The following is an 18,504-nucleotide window of genomic DNA, read 5'->3' on the forward strand; positions in this document are numbered from 1 at the left end:
CCTTGACAGTAGGGAAAGCCTTTGAGCCCCATGAGGTAAACAAGTGCATTTTGTCTCGGAACGTGAAGGTGGGCCCTCGTTTGCATTTTGCCTGAAAGATCTGAGCTTCCAGGCCTTTTCCGGAGAAACCATTGGTCACTCGCCAGTGAAATTTGCATGACCGCTCCCACAATGCTCTGCCCTGGCCTAATGACCGCCCATACCTAGCCAAAACGTTAACGAGATCTTGGTGGACGTCCTTTATATACCAAAGCTGCCTAGTCCCCAGGTTTGCGCAGCGGCAGTATCGTAGCCCATGAGGTTTTAACCGAGGCGTGATTATTGCTAATTGAAAACTTTTCCCAATACCCCGCCGTGATGACTTGAAAAATAGTCAGCACTGGCAATTTTTGACGGTCTCTTGTGAGACTGGTGTGTCTGTTTAATAATAGAAGATACGGCTTAAAGCACGGCACCCACAATTCGTTCCATACTGCGGACCTACCTGTTGCAGCACATCAAGTTGTCCTAGTCCAAACCCATCTCTCATATCTCCGTGTTATATCCTAACCCAAGAGTGTGACTCTTATCGTCTTAACAGGCATATGGGGTCAGCTCTAGTAATCTCATCAAAGAGATCTTGATTCTTCAAACCCTTGACAGTAGGGAAAGCCTTTGAGCCCCATGAGGTAAACAAGTGCATTTTGTCTCGGAACGTGAAGGTGGGCCCTCGTTTGCATTTTGCCTGAAAGATCTGAGCTTCCAGGCCTTTTCCGGAGAAACCATTGGTCACTCGCCAGTGAAATTTGCATGACCGCTCCCACAATGCTCTGCCCTGGCCTAATGACCGCCCATACCTAGCCAAAACGTTAACGAGATCTTGGTGGACGTCCTTTATATACCAAAGCTGCCTAGTCCTTAGCTTTGCGCAGTGGCAGTATCGTAGCCCATGAGGTTTTAACCGAGGCGTGATTATTGCTAATTGAAAACTTTTCCCAATACCCCGCCGTGATGATTTGAAAAATAGTCAGCACTGGCAATTTTTGACGGTCTCTTGTGAGACTGGTGTGTCTGTTTAATAATAGAAGATACGGCTTAAATCACGGCACCCACAACTCGTTCCATACTGCGGACCTACCTGTTGCAGCACATCAAGTTGTTCTAGTCCAAACCCATCTCTCATATCTCCGTGTTATATCCTAACCCAAGAGTGTGATTCTTATCGTCTTAACAGGCATATGGGGTCAGCTCTAGTAATCTCATCAAAGAGATCTTGATTCTTCAAACCCTTGACAGTAGGGAAAGCCTTTGAGCCCCATGAGGTAAACAAGTGCATTTTGTCTCGGAACGTGAAGGTGGGCCCTCGTTTGCATTTTGCCTGAAAGATCTGAGCTTCCAGGCCTTTTCCGGAGAAACCATTGGTCACTCGCCAGTGAAATTTGCATGACCGCTCCCACAATGCTCTGCCCTGGCCTAATGACCGCCCATACCTAGCCAAAACGTTAACGAGATCTTGGTGGACGTCCTTTATATACCATAGCTGCCTAGTCCCCAGCTTTGCGCAGTGGCAGTATCGTAGCCCATGAGGTTTTAACCGAGGCGTGATTATTGCTAATTGAAAACTTTTCCCAATACCCCGCCGTGATGACTTGAAAAATAGTCAGCACTGGCAATTTTTGACGGTCTCTTGTGAGACTGGTGTGTCTGTTTAATAATATCGCTTCTCGGCCTTTTGGCTAAGACCAAGGGTACTTTGTACAGGCGGTCTGGTCAGGAGGTCCTAGTGTTAGCGGAGTTCGGCCCTCGGCCTCCCGGCATCGGCCCCTTAAATGGGGTCTTAAGCCGGGTGCTGCTATTGGGGGCCCCGACAGAGCTGACATTAGGAACGAGTTGCGATCGTGGAGATGGCGGTACCGAACTTTCCCAATACGGTACGGATCTGCATCGAGGATGAAGAACGTCGGAGGAGGATTTCGCTGGAGGAGGTGCAGATGCAAATCGTGGAAGGTCTTCTACAGATGCCTCGTGGGGAGATCTTTTGCCTTCAGGATTTTGGATACCGCGGTTTTTTTGACGTCACTTTCAAGTCTATCTGGGGAGCGCGACATCTGATGGAGCGGAGTCTGACCCAAGCGGAGCACCCATTACTTCGTGGTATTGTATTTCGTCCTTCGATGGCAGTTCGGAAGGTGTGTATAACTGTACATATGTACAACCCTTTTGTTCCGGATGATGCTATCGGGGCTTTTCTCAGCCGTTATGCGTCGAAGGTAGGAGAACCTGAATATGTGAGGAACCCTTTCGGAGTGTATAACGGTAGGAGGAGGTTTTGGGTAACTCTAAAGCCAGATGAAAAGGGATACGGAGGGATGATACATCCTCCGCAGAACTTTTCTATCGGGGGGAATCAGGGGTACCTTTTTTACCCCAATTGTCCTGAATTTTGTCGCAAGTGTTTTAAGTTTGGGCACACTGGGGAGCACTGCGTCGAAGATCAGAAGTTCTGCCGCAACTGCAAGCAGAAGGGGCATATAGCCTTTGAATGTCCTAATCCCAGAAAATGTGATATTTGTGGTGATGTGGGACATGGGGCATGGTCATGCCCCGTGCTTAGAGAGCAGCGCAAGAAGGCTGCTGAAAGGCAGGAGGAGGAAGAGAGGAGGATAGAGGCGGAGCGGTCGGCGCACGTGGATAAATTGGTGGAGCAATTTTCTCTTGCGTCCGGAGCGGCTGTCAAACCGCCGCCGGAAGATCAGCCTGTGGTTGCTGTGGTGTCGGAGGAAGCGGTTGTTAAGGTGGCTATGAGTGTGGTACAAAGTGCCGTTGTGGATCCTGGGATGGATACCACGCCCCAACAGGAAGTGACACTGTTGGAGGTAATCCAGGATCCTCCACTTGGTGCCGCGGAGTTGCCAGATATTGGCCGGATAGAGCAGGAACCCGGGCAGGCGGGAGGTAGGTTTGTAGAGGCCGCGATGATGGATGCAGGAGAGGGCTGCAGTACCGAAAAAAGAGTTCGGGAGTGCGAAAGTGTGTCTTCACCTGATTCCCCCCGGATGGATGTATTTTCGGAAGGCGACGGAAGTTGTTCTCCACTTTCTGTTTGTTCTGAGGAGCCTGAAGGTGGCTTTAGTCGTAGAGTGGCAGACTCCGCGAAGAGTTTTTCAGAGGTGGTGGAGGAGACGTTGACTAAAAAGTTCCGATCTGGGACATGAGGGGTGTAGTATGAAGAGTGCTGATGAGTATTAAATATGAGGTCTCTTTGTATTGCATCCCTCAATGTTAGAAGCATTCAGGGAGCTGCAAGGCGTGTGGTAGTTTTCAAGGCGTTGGAGGTTCAAAAGGCGGATATCTTTTGTCTGCAAGAGTGTAATCTATCGGAACCATTGCAGAGCCAGCCTTGGACCTTGGGTCCTTCGGTCTTTTCATTCGGGGTTAGACGGAATTGTGGGGTGGCAGTACTATTCCGAAGTTTTGACTTTCAAGTAGTCAGGGTGGTGGAGGTGGAAAAGGGAAGGGTGGTGGTGGTTTTCTTCAGGTATGGGGGTGTAGGTTTTAAGTTAATTAATGTTTATGCACCAGTGGAGAGGAAGGAGAGGGTGACCTTATTCCAACATGTCAAGTTATGGTTGCCAGGGAGGGAGATGGTCTTTTTGGTAGGTGATTTCAATTGCGTACTCAAGACGGAGGATAGGGTGGGGGGTAGGAAGGGAGCACAGTTAGATGGATCTAGTAGGGAATTGGGACAAATGGTGGAGGATTTTTGTTTAATTGATTCGGTTAGATTGTGTAAGTCGTCTGAAAGGTTTTTTTCCTTTTTCAGTGAGGATGGGAGGGTGTGCTCAAGGATCGATTTTATTTTCTTTTCAAAATGTATGAATGGGGTAGAATTGAGTGGGGTAAGATTGCCTTTTACGGATCATGCTTGTTTGTTATGTAAGGTGGAATTTGCAGAAGAAATTATGATGGGGCGGAGACAGTGGAAGTTGAATGTGGGATTGATGGATGATGAGTGGGTGGTTAAAAGTTTTGAAAGGTTTTATTTAGGTTTGCGTAGGAGGAAAAGGTGGTTTATGTCGGTGGGTCGATGGTGGGAATATGTTAAAGTGCAAGTGAGGTTATTTTTTGTGAATATGGGGCGAGCTAGGGCAAAGAAGGAAAGGAGGGAGTTGGTTATGTGGCAGACACGATTGGAGTATTTACGGAAGTTGAGGGTACTTGGTATGGATGTTACGAATGAGTTGAGAGAAGCAAGACAACAGGTTAATCAATATGTTGAGACGAAAGGTAAAAAGATTATGTTTCATGCTAGGGTGAAAATTTTTGAAGAAGACGAGAAGTGCACTAGGTTCTTTTTTAAGAAGGCGTTTGGTGGGAAGAGTTTAATGGAATGTGTGTTTGATAAGGATGGGGGTGTTGTGAATGGGGTAGGGATAGTGGATGTGGTGGTGGATTTTTATAAGGATTTATATATGGAGAAAGTTAGAGATTTAAAGGTAGAGAGTGAGATCTTGGATGGTGTAGAAAAGAGAATAGATAGTATAGATGCTGAGGATTTGGTAAGGGAAATAACGAAGGATGAATTAGAATGTGTGGTGAAGAGTATGGCTAAAGGGAAGACGCCTGGATGTGATGGGTTGCCTGTCGAGTTTTATTGCAAGTTTTGGGATATAGTTGGAAGTGATTTTATGGAAGTTTGTGTGGAAGTGTTGCGTAAGAATGTGTTGCTAGATTCAATGAAAGAAGGTGTGATTGTGTTATTATTTAAAAAAGGTGATAGAAGGGATTTGAGAAATTGGAGACCGATTACATTGTTGAATGTGGATTACAAGGTGATTGCAAAAGTGTTAGCGAATCGGTTGAGGATGGTTGTTACTAGTTTGGTTGGGGAGGAACAAGTGTGTGCGGTGCCTGGGAGACAGATTAGTGATAGTTTGATTGTGTTACGGGATGCTTTGTGGTATTGTATGGACAGGAAGATGGAAGTAGCGATTGCAACGATTGATTTTGAGAAGGCGTATGATAGGGTGGTGCATGGGTTTTTGTTTAGGATATTGGAAAGATTAGGGATACCTGCAGGAATGTTGAGGTGGTTGCGAAGTTTGTATGAAGGAATTAGTAGTAAAGTGATGGTGAATGGTTGTTTGTCAGAGAGTTTTTGTGTAAAGTCAGGGGTAAGGCAGGGTTGTCCATTGTCACCTATTCTGTTTATTTGTGTGATTGAACCTTTGTTAAGAATGATTAGAAGTGATAAGGTTGTGAGAGGAGTAGAAATACCTGGTAGTGATGGGAGGAGTTTGAAAGTTTTAGGCTATATGGACGATGTAACGGTAGTATGCAGAACGCAAGCTGGGTTGAGAAGGGTTAAGTTGTTGGTGGATGGGTTTTGTATGGGGAGTGGGTTTAAGGTTAATTGGGGTAAGTGTGCGTGCAAAGCGTTTGGTGCTTGGAGGGAATTGGAGCTGTGTGGATGGCCTGTGAAGAAGGATGAGATTGAGGTATTAGGGGTTAAGTTTGATGAGAGATTGGATGGACGTGAGAGTTGGGATAAGGTGGTAAGTAAGGTTAATCAAAAGTTAGGTTTGTGGTCATCTAGGACTTTATCCTTCTCTGGGAGAGTGTTAATTGTGAAAGTGGTGATTGTTCCGTTGTTGTTGTATTTAAATGTGGTTTTTCCTGGTAGTGCGAGTGTGATTAGGAAGTTAGTAAGACGTTTGTTTTTGTTTTTTTGGAATTCTAGGATGGAGCGTTTGAAAAGGGAGAAAGTGATCTTACAAGTAGAGAAAGGGGGTATGGATATGCCTGAGATTGAACGTTTTTTGATGATACAGTATATACGGGTATGTATGAAGGTGTGCAAGAAGGAGTCAATGGTAGGTTGCATGTTGAGATACGCGGCGGGTGATTTGTTGAGGAGGTATGGGTTGTACGTGTTGGATCGTAAGAAACCGGTATGTTTCAGAGTGCCTTGGTTTTATGAGAGAATTGAGTGTGGAATTAAAAAGTATGAATTGCAGGGTGTGACTGTGGCTATGTGGGAGGAGAAGAGGTGTGTGTTACGGATGATTAGGGATCGGGAGTTGGGTGTTAGGTTGGGTGGGTTGACAGAAAGTCAAAGTCAGTTGGTGTGGAAGATGGTATCAGATAGGGAGTTAGCTAATAGACAGAGGGATGTGAGTTGGATGGCGGTACACGGATGTTTGCCAACTAGGGAGTTCCAGAGAGTGAGAAAGTTGTGTGTTTCTGAAGTTTGTCCTAGGGATAGGTGTGGTAGAGTGGAAAGTGTGGTGCATGTGTTTTGGGTTTGTGACTATGCAGTACAAGTGTGGCAGAGAATGGGGAGGTTTGTTAAGGAGTTAGTAGGGATGGATGGATGGGGGTTTGAAGAGGTGTTTTTTGGGTTATGTGACTTAGATAAGAAGAGGAGACGTTTGTTTTGGATGTTGATAAGTTGTGTGAAGGAAGCATTGTGGGATGTGAGGAATTTGTTAATATTTAAGAAAGATTTGGTTGAGGTTGATGGTTGTGTTAGGATGATTCGGGGACGAATGTATGTGTATTTTTTGAGGGATTTACGGAAGTTTGGGGAGGTTGATGCGGAAGGGGTTTGGAAAACTAAGAAATGGAGGGAATGGGGTGGGGGTTGAGAGATGTTCTTGGGTGTGAGGTTGGTTAGGGAGGTGTTGACGTAGGGTTGGGGGAGGGAGGGAGGGGGCGAGGATGGTTGTTATGGCTGGTCACGGGAGGATTTTGGAGTATGGGTTTAGTTGAGGTCGGCGGGGGTTTGGGGTTTTTGTATATATTTGTATATATGTGTTTTATGTTGCACTAAGAGGTGAGGGATTATTTGGAAAAATATACCATGAGGATGTTGCCCTATTGCCGTCCGGAATACCATCTGAGGGATGTGCGTGGACTGAGTGGTATAAAAAAAAAAAAAAAAAAAAAAATTGAAAACTTTTCCCAATACCCCGCCGTGATGACTTGAAAAATAGTCAGCACTGGCAATTTTTGACGGTCTCTTGTGAGACTGGTGTGTCTGTTTAATAATAGAAGATACGGCTTAAAGCACGGCACCCACAACTCATTCCTTACTGCGGACCTACCTGTTGAAGGACATCAAGTTGTCCTAGTCCAAACCCGTCTTTCATATCTCCGTGTTATATCCTAACCCAAGAGTGTGACTCTTATCGTCTTAACAGGCATATGGGGTCAGCTCTAGTAATCTCATCAAAGAGATCTTGATTCTTCAAACCCTTGACAGTAGGGAAAGCCTTTGAGCCCCATGAGGTAAACAAGTGCATTTTGTCTCGGAACGTGAAGGTGGGCCCTCGTTTGCATTTTGCCTGAAAGATCTGAGCTTTCAGGCCTTTCCCGGAGAAACCATTGGTCACTCGCCAGTGAAATTTGCATGACCGCTCCCACAATGCTCTGCCCTGGCCTAATAACCGCCCGTACCTAGCCAAAACGTTAACGAGATCTTGGTGGACGTCCTTTACATACCTAAGCTGCCTAGTCTCCAGCTTTGCGCAGTGGCAGTATCGTAGCCCATGAGGTTTTAACCGAGGCGTGATTATTGCTAATTGAAAACTTTTCCCAATACCCCGCCGTGATGACTTGAAAAATAGTCAGCACTGGCAATTTTTGACGGTCTCTTGTGAGACTGGTGTGTCTGTTTAATAATAGAAGATACGGCTTAAAGCACGGCACCCGCAACTCATTCCTTACTGCGGACCTATCTGTTGCAGCACATCAAGTTGTCCTAGTCCAAACCCATCTTTCATATCTCCGTGTTATATCCTAACCCAAGAGTGTGACTCTTATCGTCTTAACAGGCATATGGGGTCAGCTCTAGTAATCTCATCAAAGAGATCTTGATTCTTCAAACCCTTGACAGTAGGGAAAGCCTTTGAGCCCCATGAGGTAAACAAGTGCATTTTGTCTCGGAACGTGAAGGTGGGCCCTCGTTTGCATTTTGCCTGAAAGATCTGAGCTTCCAGGCCTTTTCCGGAGAAACCATTGGTCACTCGCCAGTGAAATTTGCATGACCGCTCCCACAATGCGCTGCCCTGGCCTAATGACCGCCCATACCTAGCCAAAACGTTAACGAGATCTTGGTGGACATCCTTTATATACCAAAGCTGCCTAGTCCCCAGCTTTGCGCAGTGGCAGTATCGTTGCCCATGAGGTTTTAACCGAGGCGTGATTATTGCTAATTGAAAACTTTTTCCAATACCCCGCCGTGATGTCTTGAAAAATAGTCAGCATTGGCAATTTTTACGGTCTCTTGTGAGACTGATGTGTCTGTTTAATAACAGAAGACACTGCTTAAAGCACGGCACCCACAACTCATTCCATACTGCGGACCTACCTGTTGCAGCACATCAAGTTGTCTTAGTCCAAACCCATCTCTCATATCTCCGTGTTATATCCTAACCCAAGAGTGTGACTCTTATCGTCTTAACAGGCATATGGGGTCAGCTCTAGTAATCTCATCAAAGAGATCTTGATTCTTCAAAACCTTGACAGTAGGGAAAGCCTTTGAGCCCCATGAGGTAAACAAGTGCATTTTGTCTCGGAACGTGAAGGTGGGCCCTCGTTTGCGTTTTGCCTGAAAGATCTGAGCTTCCAGGCCTTTTCCGGAGAAACCATTGGTCACTCGCCAGTGAAATTTGCATGACCGCTCCCACAATGCTCTGCCCTGGCCTAATGACCGCCCATACCTAGCCAAAACGTTAACGAGATCTTGGTGGACGTCCTTTATATACCAAAGCTGCCTAGTCCCCAGCTTTGCGCAGTGGCAGTGTCGTAGCCCATGAGGTTTTAACCGAGGTGTGATTATTGCTAATTGAAAACTTTTCCCAATACCCCGCCGTGATGACTTGAAAAATAGTCAGCACCGGCAATTTTTGACGGTCTCTTGTGAGACTGGTGTGTCTGTTTAATAATAGAAGATACGGCTTAAAGCACGGCACCCACAACTCATTCCATACTGCGGACCTACCTGTCGCAGCACATCAAGTTGTCCTAGTCCAAACCCATCTCTCATATCTCCGTGTTATATCCTAACCCAAGAGTGTGACTCTTATCGTCTTAACAGGCATATGGGGTCAGCTCTAGTAATCTCATCAAAGAGATCTTGATTCTTCAAACCCTTGACAGTAGGGAAAGCCTTTGAGCCCCATGAGGTAAACAAGTGCATTTTGTCTCGGAACGTGAAGGTGGGCCCTCGTTTGCGTTTTGCCTGAAAGATCTGAGCTTCCAGTCCTTTTCCGGAGAAACCATTGGTCACTCGCCAGTGAAATTTGCATGACCGCTCCCACAATGCGCTGCCCTGGCCTAATGACCGCCCATACCTAGCCAAAACGTTAACGAGATCTTGGTGGACGTCCTTTATATACCAAAGCTGCCTAGTCCCCAGCTTTGCGCAGTGGCAGTATCGTAGCCCATGAGGTTTTAACCGAGGCGTGATTATTGCTAATTGAAAACTTTTCCCAATACCCCGCCGTGATGACTTGAAAAATAGTCAGCACTGGCAATTTTTGACGGTCTCTTGTGAGACTGGTGTGTCTGTTTAATAATAGAAGATACGGCTTAAAGCACGGCACCCGCAACTCATTCCTTACTGCGGACCTACCTGTTGCAGCACATCAAGTTGTCCTAGTCCAAACCCATCTTTCATATCTCCGTGTTATATCCTAACCCAAGAGTGTGACTCTTATCGTCTTAACAGGCATATGGGGTCAGCTCTAGTAATCTCATCAAAGAGATCTTGATTCTTCAAACCCTTGACAGTAGGGAAAGCCTTTGAGCCCCATGAGGTAAACAAGTGCATTTTGTCTCGGAACGTGAAGGTGGACCCTCGTTTGCATTTTGCCTGAAAGATCTGAGCTTCCAGGCCTTTTCCGGAGAAACCATTGGTCACTCGCCAGTGAAATTTGCATGACCGCTCCCACAATGCTCTGCCCTGGCCTAATGACCGCCCATACCTAGCCAAAACGTTAACGAGATCTTGGTGGACGTCCTTTATATACCAAAGCTGCCTAGTCCCCAGTTTTGCGCAGTGGCAGTGTCGTAGCCCATGAGGTTTTAACCGAGGTGTGATTATTGCTAATTGAAAACTTTTCCCAATACCCCGCCGTGATGACTTGAAAAATAGTCAGCACTGGCAATTTTTGACGGTCTCTTGTGAGACTGGTGTGTCTGTTTAATAATAGAAGATACGGCTTAAAGCACGTCACCCGCAACTCATTCCATACTGCGGACCTACCTGTTGCAGCACATCAAGTTGTCCTAGTCCAAACCCATCTTTCATATCTCCGTGTTATATCCTAACCCAAGAGTGTGACTCTTATCGTCTTAACAGGCATATGGGGTCAGCTCTAGTAATCTCATCAAAGAGATCTTGATTCTTCAAACCCTTGACAGTAGGGAAAGCCTTTGAGCCCCATGAGGTAAACAAGTGCATTTTGTCTCGGAACGTGAAGGTGGGCCCTCGTTTGCATTTTGCCTGAAAGATCTGAGCTTCCAGGCCTTTTCCGGAGAAACCATTGGTCACTCGCCAGTGAAATTTGCATGACCGCTCCCACAATGCTCTGCCCTGGCCTAATGACCGCCCATACCTAGCCAAAACGTTAACGAGATCTTGGTGGACGTCCTTTATATACCAAAGCTGCCTAGTCCCCAGCTTTGCGCAGTGGCAGTATCGTAGCCCATGAGGTTTTAACCGAGGCGTGATTATTGCTAATTGAAAACTTTTCCCAATACCCCGCCGTGATGACTTGAAAAATAGTCAGCACTGGCAATTTTTGACGGTCTCTTGTGAGACTGGTGTGTCTGTTTAATAATAGAAGATACGGCTTAAAGCACGGTACCCACAACTTGTTCCATACTGCGGACCTACCTGTTGCAGCACATCAGGTTGTCCTAGTCCAAACCCATCTTTCATATCTCCGTGTTATATCCTAACCCAAGAGTGTGACTCTTATCGTCTTAACAGGCATATTGGGTCAGCTCTAGTAATCTCATCAAAGAGATCTTGATTCTTCAAACCCTTGACAGTAGGGAAAGCCTTTGAGCCCCATGAGGTAAACAAGTGCATTTTGTCTCGGAACGTGAAGGTGGGCCCTCTTTTGCATTTTGCCTGAAAGATCTGAGCTTCCAGGCCTTTTCCGGAGAAACCATTGGTCACTCGCCAGTGAAATTTGCATGACCGCTCCCACAATGCTCTGCCCTGGCCTAATGACTGCCCATACCTAGCCAAAACGTTAACGAGATCTTTGTGGACGTACTTTATATACCAAAGCTGCCTGGTGCCCAGCTTTGCGCAGTGGCAGTATCGTAGCCCATGAGGTTTTAACCGAGGCGTGATTATTGCTAATTGAAAACTTTTCCCAATACCCCGCCGTGATGACTTGAAAAATAGTCAGCACTGGCAATTTTTGACGGTCTCTTGTGAGACTGGTGTGTCTGTTTAATAATAGAAGATACGGCTTAAAGCACGGCACCCACAACTCATTCCATGCTGCGGACCTACCTGTTGCAGTACATCAAATTGTCCTAGTCCAAACCAGTCTTTCATATCTCCGTGTTATATCCTAACCCAAGAGTGTGACTCTTATCGTCTTAACAGGCATATGGGGTCAGCTCTAGTAATCTCATCAAAGAGATCTTGATTCTTCAAACCCTTGAAAGTAGGGAAAGCCTTTGGGCCCCATGAGGTAAACAAGTGCATTTTGTCTCGGAACGTGAAGGTGGGCCCTCGTTTGCATTTTGCCTGAAAGATCTGAGCTTCCAGGCCTTTTCCGGAGAAACCATTGGTCACTCGCCAGTGAAATTTGCATGACCGCTCCCACAATGCTCTGCCCTGGCCTAATGACCGCCCATACCTAGCCAAAACGTTAACGAGATCTTGGTGGACGTCCTTTATATACCAAAGCTGCCTAGTGCCCAGCTTTGCGCAGTGGCCGTATCGTAGCCCATGAGGTTTTAACCGAGGCGTGATTATTGCTAATTGAAAACTTTTCCCAATACCCCGCCGTGATGACTTGAAAAATAGTCAGCACTGGCAATTTTTGACGGTCTCTTGTGAGACTGGTGTGTCTGTTTAATAATAGAAGATACGGCTTAAAGCACGGTACCCACAACTCATTCCATACTGCGGACCTACATGTTGCAGCACATCAGGTTGTCCTAGTCCAAACCCATCTTTCATATCTCCGTGTTATATCCTAACCCAAGAGTGTGACTCTTATCGTCTTAACAGGCATATGGGGTCAGCTCTTGTAATCTCATCAAAGAGATCTTGATTCTTCAAACCCTTGACAGTAGGGAAAGCCTTTGAGCCCCATGAGGTAAACAAGTGCATTTTGTCTCGGAACGTGAAGGTGGGCCCTCGTTTGCATTTTGCCTGAAAGATCTGAGCTTCCAGGCCTTTTCCGGAGAAACCATTGGTCACTCGCCAGTGAAATTTGCATGACCGCTCCCACAATGCTCTGCCCTGGCCTAATGACTGCCCATACCTAGCCAAAACGTTAACGAGATCTTGGTGGACGTCCTTTATATACCAAAGCTGCCTGGTACCCAGCTTTGCGCAGTGGCAGTATCGTAGCCCATGAGGTTTTAACCAAGGCGTGATTATTGCTAATTGAAAACTTTTCCCAATACCCCGCCGTGATGACTTGAAAAATAGTCAGCACTGGCAATTTTTGACGGTCTCTTGTGAGACTGGTGTGTCTGTTTAATAATAGAAGATACGGCTTAAAGCACGGCACCCGCAACTCATTCCTTACTGCGGACCTACCTGTTGCAGCACATCAAGTTGTCCTAGTCCAAACCCATCTTTCATATCTCCGTGTTATATCCTAACCCAAGAGTGTGACTCTTATCGTCTTAACAGGCATATGGGGTCAGCTCTAGTAATCTCATCAAAGAGATCTTGATTCTTCAAACCCTTGACAGTAGGGAAAGCCTTTGAGCCCCATGAGGTAAACAAGTGCATTTTGTCTCGGAACGTGAAGGTGGGCCCTCGTTTGCATTTTGCCTGAAAGATCAGAGCTTCCAGGCCTTTTCCGGAGAAACCATTGGTCACTCGCCAGTGAAATTTGCATGACCGCTCCCACAATGCTCTGCCCTGGCCTAATGACCGCCCATACCTAGCCAAAACGTTAACGAGATCTTGGTGGACATCCTTTATATACCAACGCTGCCTAGTCCTCAGCTTTGCGCAGTGGCAGTATCGTAGCCCATGAGGTTTTAACCGAGGCGTGATTATTGCTGATTGAAAACTTTTCCCAATTCCCCCCCGTGATGACTTGAAAAATAGTCAGCACTGGCAATTTTTGACGGTCTCTTGTGAGACTGGTGTGTCTGTTTAATAATAGAAGATACGGCTTAAATCACGGCACCCACAACCCGTTCCATACTGCGGACCTACCTGTTGCAGCACATCAAGTTGTCCTAGTCCAAACCCATCTCTCATATCTCCGTGTTATATCCTAACCCAAGAGTGTGACTCTTATCGTCTTAACAGGCATATGGGGTCAGCTCGAGTAATCTCATCAAAGAGATCTTGATTCTTCAAACCCTTGACAGTAGGGAAAGCCTTTGAGCCCCATGAGGTAAACAAGTGCATTTTGTCTCGGAACGTGAAGGTGGGCCCTCGTTTGCATTTTGCCTGAAAGATCTGAGCTTCCAGGCCTTTTCCGGAGAAACCATTGGTCACTCGCCAGTGAAATTTGCATGACCGCTCACACAATGCTCTGCCCTGGCCTAATGACCGCCCATACCTAGCCAAAACGTTAACGAGATCTTGGTGGACGTCCTTTATATACCATAGCTGCCTAGTCCCCAGCTTTGCGCAGTGGCAATATCGTAGCCCATGAGGTTTTAACCGAGGCGTGATTATTGCTAATTGAAAACTTTTCCCAATACCCCGCCGTGATGACTTGAAAAATAGTCAGCACTGGCAATTTTTGACGGTCTCTTGTGAGACTGGTGTGTCTGTTTAATAATAGAAGATACGGATTAAAGCACGGCACCCACAACTCATTCCTTACTGCGGACCTACCTGTTGAAGCACATCAAGTTGTCCTAGTCCAAACCCATCTTTCATATCTCCGTGTTATATCCTAACCCAAGAGTGTGACTCTTATCGTCTTAACAGGCATATGGGGTCAGCTCTAGTAATCTCATCAAAGAGATCTTGATTCTTCAAACCCTTGACAGTAGGGAAAGCCTTTGAGCCCCATGAGATAAACAAGTGCATTTTGTCTCGGAAAGTGAAGGTGGGCCCTCGTTTGCATTTTGCCTGAAAGATCTGAGCTTCCAGGCCTTTTCCGGAGAAACCATTGGTCACTCGCCAGTGAAATTTGCATGACCGCTCCCACAATGCTCTGCCCTGGCCTAATGACCGCCCATACCTAGCCAAAACGTTAACGAGATCTTGGTGGACGTCCTTTATATACCAAAGCTGCCTAGTCCCCAGCTTTGCGCAGTGGCAGTATCGTAGCCCATGAGGTTTTAACCGAGGCGTGATTATTGCTAATTGAAAACTTTTCCCAATACCCCGCCGTGATGGCTTGAAAAATAGTCAGCACTGGCAGTTTTTGACGGTCTCTTGTGAGACTGGTGTGTCTGTTTAATAATAGAAGATACGGCTTAAAGCATGGCACCCACAACTCGTTCCATACTGCGGACCTACCTGTCGCAGCACATCAAGTTGTCCTAGTCCAAACCCGTCTTTCATATCTCCGTGTTATATCCTAACCCAAGAGTGTGACTCTTATCGTCTTAACAGGCATATGGGGTCAGCTCTAGTAATCTCATCAAAGAGATCTTGATTCTTCAAACCCTTGACAGTAGGGAAAGCCTTTGGGCCCCATGAGGTAAACAAGTGCATTTTGTCTCGGAACGTGAAGGTGGGCCCTCGTTTGCATTTTGCCTGAAAGATCTGAGCTTCCAGGCCTTTCCCGGAGAAACCATTGGTCACTCGCCAGTGAAATTTGCATGACACGCTCCCACAATGCTCTGCCCTGGCCTAATAACCGCCCGTACCTAGCCAAAACGTTAACGAGATCTTGGTGGACGTCCTTTACATACCTAAGCTGCCTAGTCTCCAGCTTTGCGCAGTGGCAGTATCGTAGCCCATGAGGTTTTAACCGAGGCGTGATTATTGCTAATTGAAAACTTTTCCCAATACCCCGCCGTGATGACTTGAAAAATAGTCAGCACTGGCAATTTTTGACGGTCTCTTGTGAGACTGGTGTGTCTGTTTAATAATAGAAGATACGGCTTAAAGCACGGCACCCGCAACTCATTCCTTACTGCGGACCTACCTGTTGCAGCACATCAAGTTGTCCTAGTCCAAACCCATCTTTCATATCTCCGTGTTATATCCTAACCCAAGAGTGTGACTCTTATCGTCTTAACAGGCATATGGGGTCAGCTCTAGTAATCTCATCAAAGAGATCTTGATTCTTCAAACCCTTGACAGTAGGGAAAGCCTTTGAGCCCCATGAGGTAAACAAGTGCATTTTGTCTCGGAACGTGAAGGTGGGCCCTCGTTTGCATTTTGCCTGAAAGATCTGAGCTTCCAGGCCTTTTCCGGAGAAACCATTGGTCACTCGCCAGTGAAATTTGCATGACCGCTCCCACAATGCTCTGCCCTGGCCTAATGACCGCCCATACCTAGCCAAAACGTTAACGAGATCTTGGTGGACGTCCTTTATATACCAAAGCTGCCTAGTCCCCAGGTTTGCGCAGCGGCAGTATCGTAGCCCATGAGGTTTTAACCGAGGCGTGATTATTGCTAATTGAAAACTTTTCCCAATACCCCGCCGTGATGACTTGAAAAATAGTCAGCACTGGCAATTTTTGACGGTCTCTTGTGAGACTGGTGTGTCTGTTTAATAATAGAAGATACGGCTTAAAGCACGGCACCCACAATTCGTTCCATACTGCGGACCTACCTGTTGCAGCACATCAAGTTGTCCTAGTCCAAACCCATCTCTCATATCTCCGTGTTATATCCTAACCCAAGAGTGTGACTCTTATCGTCTTAACAGGCATATGGGGTCAGCTCTAGTAATCTCATCAAAGAGATCTTGATTCTTCAAACCCTTGACAGTAGGGAAAGCCTTTGAGCCCCATGAGGTAAACAAGTGCATTTTGTCTCGGAACGTGAAGGTGGGCCCTCGTTTGCATTTTGCCTGAAAGATCTGAGCTTCCAGGCCTTTTCCGGAGAAACCATTGGTCACTCGCCAGTGAAATTTGCATGACCGCTCCCACAATGCTCTGCCCTGGCCTAATGACCGCCCATACCTAGCCAAAACGTTAACGAGATCTTGGTGGACGTCCTTTATATACCAAAGCTGCCTAGTCCTTAGCTTTGCGCAGTGGCAGTATCGTAGCCCATGAGGTTTTAACCGAGGCGTGATTATTGCTAATTGAAAACTTTTCCCAATACCCCGCCGTGATGATTTGAAAAATAGTCAGCACTGGCAATTTTTGACGGTCTCTTGTGAGACTGGTGTGTCTGTTTAATAATAGAAGATACGGCTTAAATCACGGCACCCACAACTCGTTCCATACTGCGGACCTACCTGTTGCAGCACATCAAGTTGTTCTAGTCCAAACCCATCTCTCATATCTCCGTGTTATATCCTAACCCAAGAGTGTGATTCTTATCGTCTTAACAGGCATATGGGGTCAGCTCTAGTAATCTCATCAAAGAGATCTTGATTCTTCAAACCCTTGACAGTAGGGAAAGCCTTTGAGCCCCATGAGGTAAACAAGTGCATTTTGTCTCGGAACGTGAAGGTGGGCCCTCGTTTGCATTTTGCCTGAAAGATCTGAGCTTCCAGGCCTTTTCCGGAGAAACCATTGGTCACTCGCCAGTGAAATTTGCATGACCGCTCCCACAATGCTCTGCCCTGGCCTAATGACCGCCCATACCTAGCCAAAACGTTAACGAGATCTTGGTGGACGTCCTTTATATACCATAGCTGCCTAGTCCCCAGCTTTGCGCAGTGGCAGTATCGTAGCCCATGAGGTTTTAACCGAGGCGTGATTATTGCTAATTGAAAACTTTTCCCAATACCCCGCCGTGATGACTTGAAAAATAGTCAGCACTGGCAATTTTTGACGGTCTCTTGTGAGACTGGTGTGTCTGTTTAATAATATCGCTTCTCGGCCTTTTGGCTAAGACCAAGGGTACTTTGTACAGGCGGTCTGGTCAGGAGGTCCTAGTGTTAGCGGAGTTCGGCCCTCGGCCTCCCGGCATCGGCCCCTTAAATGGGGTCTTAAGCCGGGTGCTGCTATTGGGGGCCCCGACAGAGCTGACATTAGGAACGAGTTGCGATCGTGGAGATGGCGGTACCGAACTTTCCCAATACGGTACGGATCTGCATCGAGGATGAAGAACGTCGGAGGAGGATTTCGCTGGAGGAGGTGCAGATGCAAATCGTGGAAGGTCTTCTACAGATGCCTCGTGGGGAGATCTTTTGCCTTCAGGATTTTGGATACCGCGGTTTTTTTGACGTCACTTTCAAGTCTATCTGGGGAGCGCGACATCTGATGGAGCGGAGTCTGACCCAAGCGGAGCACCCATTACTTCGTGGTATTGTATTTCGTCCTTCGATGGCAGTTCGGAAGGTGTGTATAACTGTACATATGTACAACCCTTTTGTTCCGGATGATGCTATCGGGGCTTTTCTCAGCCGTTATGCGTCGAAGGTAGGAGAACCTGAATATGTGAGGAACCCTTTCGGAGTGTATAACGGTAGGAGGAGGTTTTGGGTAACTCTAAAGCCAGATGAAAAGGGATACGGAGGGATGATACATCCTCCGCAGAACTTTTCTATCGGGGGGAATCAGGGGTACCTTTTTTACCCCAATTGTCCTGAATTTTGTCGCAAGTGTTTTAAGTTTGGGCACACTGGGGAGCACTGCGTCGAAGATCAGAAGTTCTGCCGCAACTGCAAGCAGAAGGGGCATATAGCCTTTGAATGTCCTAATCCCAGAAAATGTGATATTTGTGGTGATGTGGGACATGGGGCATGGTCATGCCCCGTGCTTAGAGAGCAGCGCAAGAAGGCTGCTGAAAGGCAGGAGGAGGAAGAGAGGAGGATAGAGGCGGAGCGGTCGGCGCACGTGGATAAATTGGTGGAGCAATTTTCTCTTGCGTCCGGAGCGGCTGTCAAACCGCCGCCGGAAGATCAGCCTGTGGTTGCTGTGGTGTCGGAGGAAGCGGTTGTTAAGGTGGCTATGAGTGTGGTACAAAGTGCCGTTGTGGATCCTGGGATGGATACCACGCCCCAACAGGAAGTGACACTGTTGGAGGTAATCCAGGATCCTCCACTTGGTGCCGCGGAGTTGCCAGATATTGGCCGGATAGAGCAGGAACCCGGGCAGGCGGGAGGTAGGTTTGTAGAGGCCGCGATGATGGATGCAGGAGAGGGCTGCAGTACCGAAAAAAGAGTTCGGGAGTGCGAAAGTGTGTCTTCACCTGATTCCCCCCGGATGGAT

At 46.9% G+C, this 18,504-nt stretch overlaps 19 non-coding genes across 19 annotated transcripts; all 19 read left to right on the forward strand.

The window, feature by feature from the left end:
- Positions 1 to 266: 266 nt before the first annotated feature.
- On the forward strand, positions 267 to 408 carry LOC128498453 (U4 spliceosomal RNA). Its single transcript, XR_008354679.1, has one exon. It is a non-coding gene; the product is annotated as a U4 spliceosomal RNA (small nuclear RNA).
- Positions 409 to 899: 491 nt separating this feature from the next.
- Positions 900 to 1,041, forward strand: LOC128498378 (U4 spliceosomal RNA). Its single transcript, XR_008354607.1, has one exon. It is a non-coding gene; the product is annotated as a U4 spliceosomal RNA (small nuclear RNA).
- A 491-nt stretch (positions 1,042 to 1,532) lies between these two features.
- Positions 1,533 to 1,674, forward strand: LOC128498199 (U4 spliceosomal RNA). Its single transcript, XR_008354448.1, has one exon. It is a non-coding gene; the product is annotated as a U4 spliceosomal RNA (small nuclear RNA).
- Positions 1,675 to 7,500: 5,826 nt separating this feature from the next.
- On the forward strand, positions 7,501 to 7,642 carry LOC128498200 (U4 spliceosomal RNA). The gene has a single exon (XR_008354449.1). It is a non-coding gene; the product is annotated as a U4 spliceosomal RNA (small nuclear RNA).
- Positions 7,643 to 8,133: 491 nt separating this feature from the next.
- On the forward strand, positions 8,134 to 8,274 carry LOC128498521 (U4 spliceosomal RNA). Its single transcript, XR_008354743.1, has one exon. It is a non-coding gene; the product is annotated as a U4 spliceosomal RNA (small nuclear RNA).
- Positions 8,275 to 8,765: 491 nt separating this feature from the next.
- Positions 8,766 to 8,907, forward strand: LOC128498472 (U4 spliceosomal RNA). The gene has a single exon (XR_008354698.1). It is a non-coding gene; the product is annotated as a U4 spliceosomal RNA (small nuclear RNA).
- Positions 8,908 to 9,398: 491 nt separating this feature from the next.
- Positions 9,399 to 9,540, forward strand: LOC128498201 (U4 spliceosomal RNA). The gene has a single exon (XR_008354450.1). It is a non-coding gene; the product is annotated as a U4 spliceosomal RNA (small nuclear RNA).
- Positions 9,541 to 10,031: 491 nt separating this feature from the next.
- LOC128498495 (U4 spliceosomal RNA) lies at positions 10,032 to 10,173 on the forward strand. Its single transcript, XR_008354720.1, has one exon. It is a non-coding gene; the product is annotated as a U4 spliceosomal RNA (small nuclear RNA).
- Positions 10,174 to 10,664: 491 nt separating this feature from the next.
- On the forward strand, positions 10,665 to 10,806 carry LOC128498202 (U4 spliceosomal RNA). The gene has a single exon (XR_008354451.1). It is a non-coding gene; the product is annotated as a U4 spliceosomal RNA (small nuclear RNA).
- A 491-nt stretch (positions 10,807 to 11,297) lies between these two features.
- Positions 11,298 to 11,439, forward strand: LOC128498203 (U4 spliceosomal RNA). The gene has a single exon (XR_008354452.1). It is a non-coding gene; the product is annotated as a U4 spliceosomal RNA (small nuclear RNA).
- A 491-nt stretch (positions 11,440 to 11,930) lies between these two features.
- LOC128498362 (U4 spliceosomal RNA) lies at positions 11,931 to 12,072 on the forward strand. The gene has a single exon (XR_008354593.1). It is a non-coding gene; the product is annotated as a U4 spliceosomal RNA (small nuclear RNA).
- Positions 12,073 to 12,563: 491 nt separating this feature from the next.
- LOC128498422 (U4 spliceosomal RNA) lies at positions 12,564 to 12,705 on the forward strand. The gene has a single exon (XR_008354650.1). It is a non-coding gene; the product is annotated as a U4 spliceosomal RNA (small nuclear RNA).
- A 491-nt stretch (positions 12,706 to 13,196) lies between these two features.
- LOC128498467 (U4 spliceosomal RNA) lies at positions 13,197 to 13,338 on the forward strand. Its single transcript, XR_008354693.1, has one exon. It is a non-coding gene; the product is annotated as a U4 spliceosomal RNA (small nuclear RNA).
- A 491-nt stretch (positions 13,339 to 13,829) lies between these two features.
- LOC128498149 (U4 spliceosomal RNA) lies at positions 13,830 to 13,971 on the forward strand. The gene has a single exon (XR_008354404.1). It is a non-coding gene; the product is annotated as a U4 spliceosomal RNA (small nuclear RNA).
- Positions 13,972 to 14,462: 491 nt separating this feature from the next.
- On the forward strand, positions 14,463 to 14,604 carry LOC128498489 (U4 spliceosomal RNA). The gene has a single exon (XR_008354714.1). It is a non-coding gene; the product is annotated as a U4 spliceosomal RNA (small nuclear RNA).
- A 492-nt stretch (positions 14,605 to 15,096) lies between these two features.
- On the forward strand, positions 15,097 to 15,238 carry LOC128498204 (U4 spliceosomal RNA). Its single transcript, XR_008354453.1, has one exon. It is a non-coding gene; the product is annotated as a U4 spliceosomal RNA (small nuclear RNA).
- A 491-nt stretch (positions 15,239 to 15,729) lies between these two features.
- Positions 15,730 to 15,871, forward strand: LOC128498454 (U4 spliceosomal RNA). The gene has a single exon (XR_008354680.1). It is a non-coding gene; the product is annotated as a U4 spliceosomal RNA (small nuclear RNA).
- A 491-nt stretch (positions 15,872 to 16,362) lies between these two features.
- LOC128498379 (U4 spliceosomal RNA) lies at positions 16,363 to 16,504 on the forward strand. The gene has a single exon (XR_008354608.1). It is a non-coding gene; the product is annotated as a U4 spliceosomal RNA (small nuclear RNA).
- Positions 16,505 to 16,995: 491 nt separating this feature from the next.
- LOC128498207 (U4 spliceosomal RNA) lies at positions 16,996 to 17,137 on the forward strand. Its single transcript, XR_008354454.1, has one exon. It is a non-coding gene; the product is annotated as a U4 spliceosomal RNA (small nuclear RNA).
- The last annotated feature ends 1,367 nt before the right edge of the window (positions 17,138 to 18,504 follow it).

Source organism: Spea bombifrons, chromosome 5 (genome assembly GCF_027358695.1).
Source record: "Spea bombifrons isolate aSpeBom1 chromosome 5, aSpeBom1.2.pri, whole genome shotgun sequence".
NCBI classification, from domain to species: Eukaryota; Metazoa; Chordata; class Amphibia; order Anura; family Pelobatidae; genus Spea; species Spea bombifrons.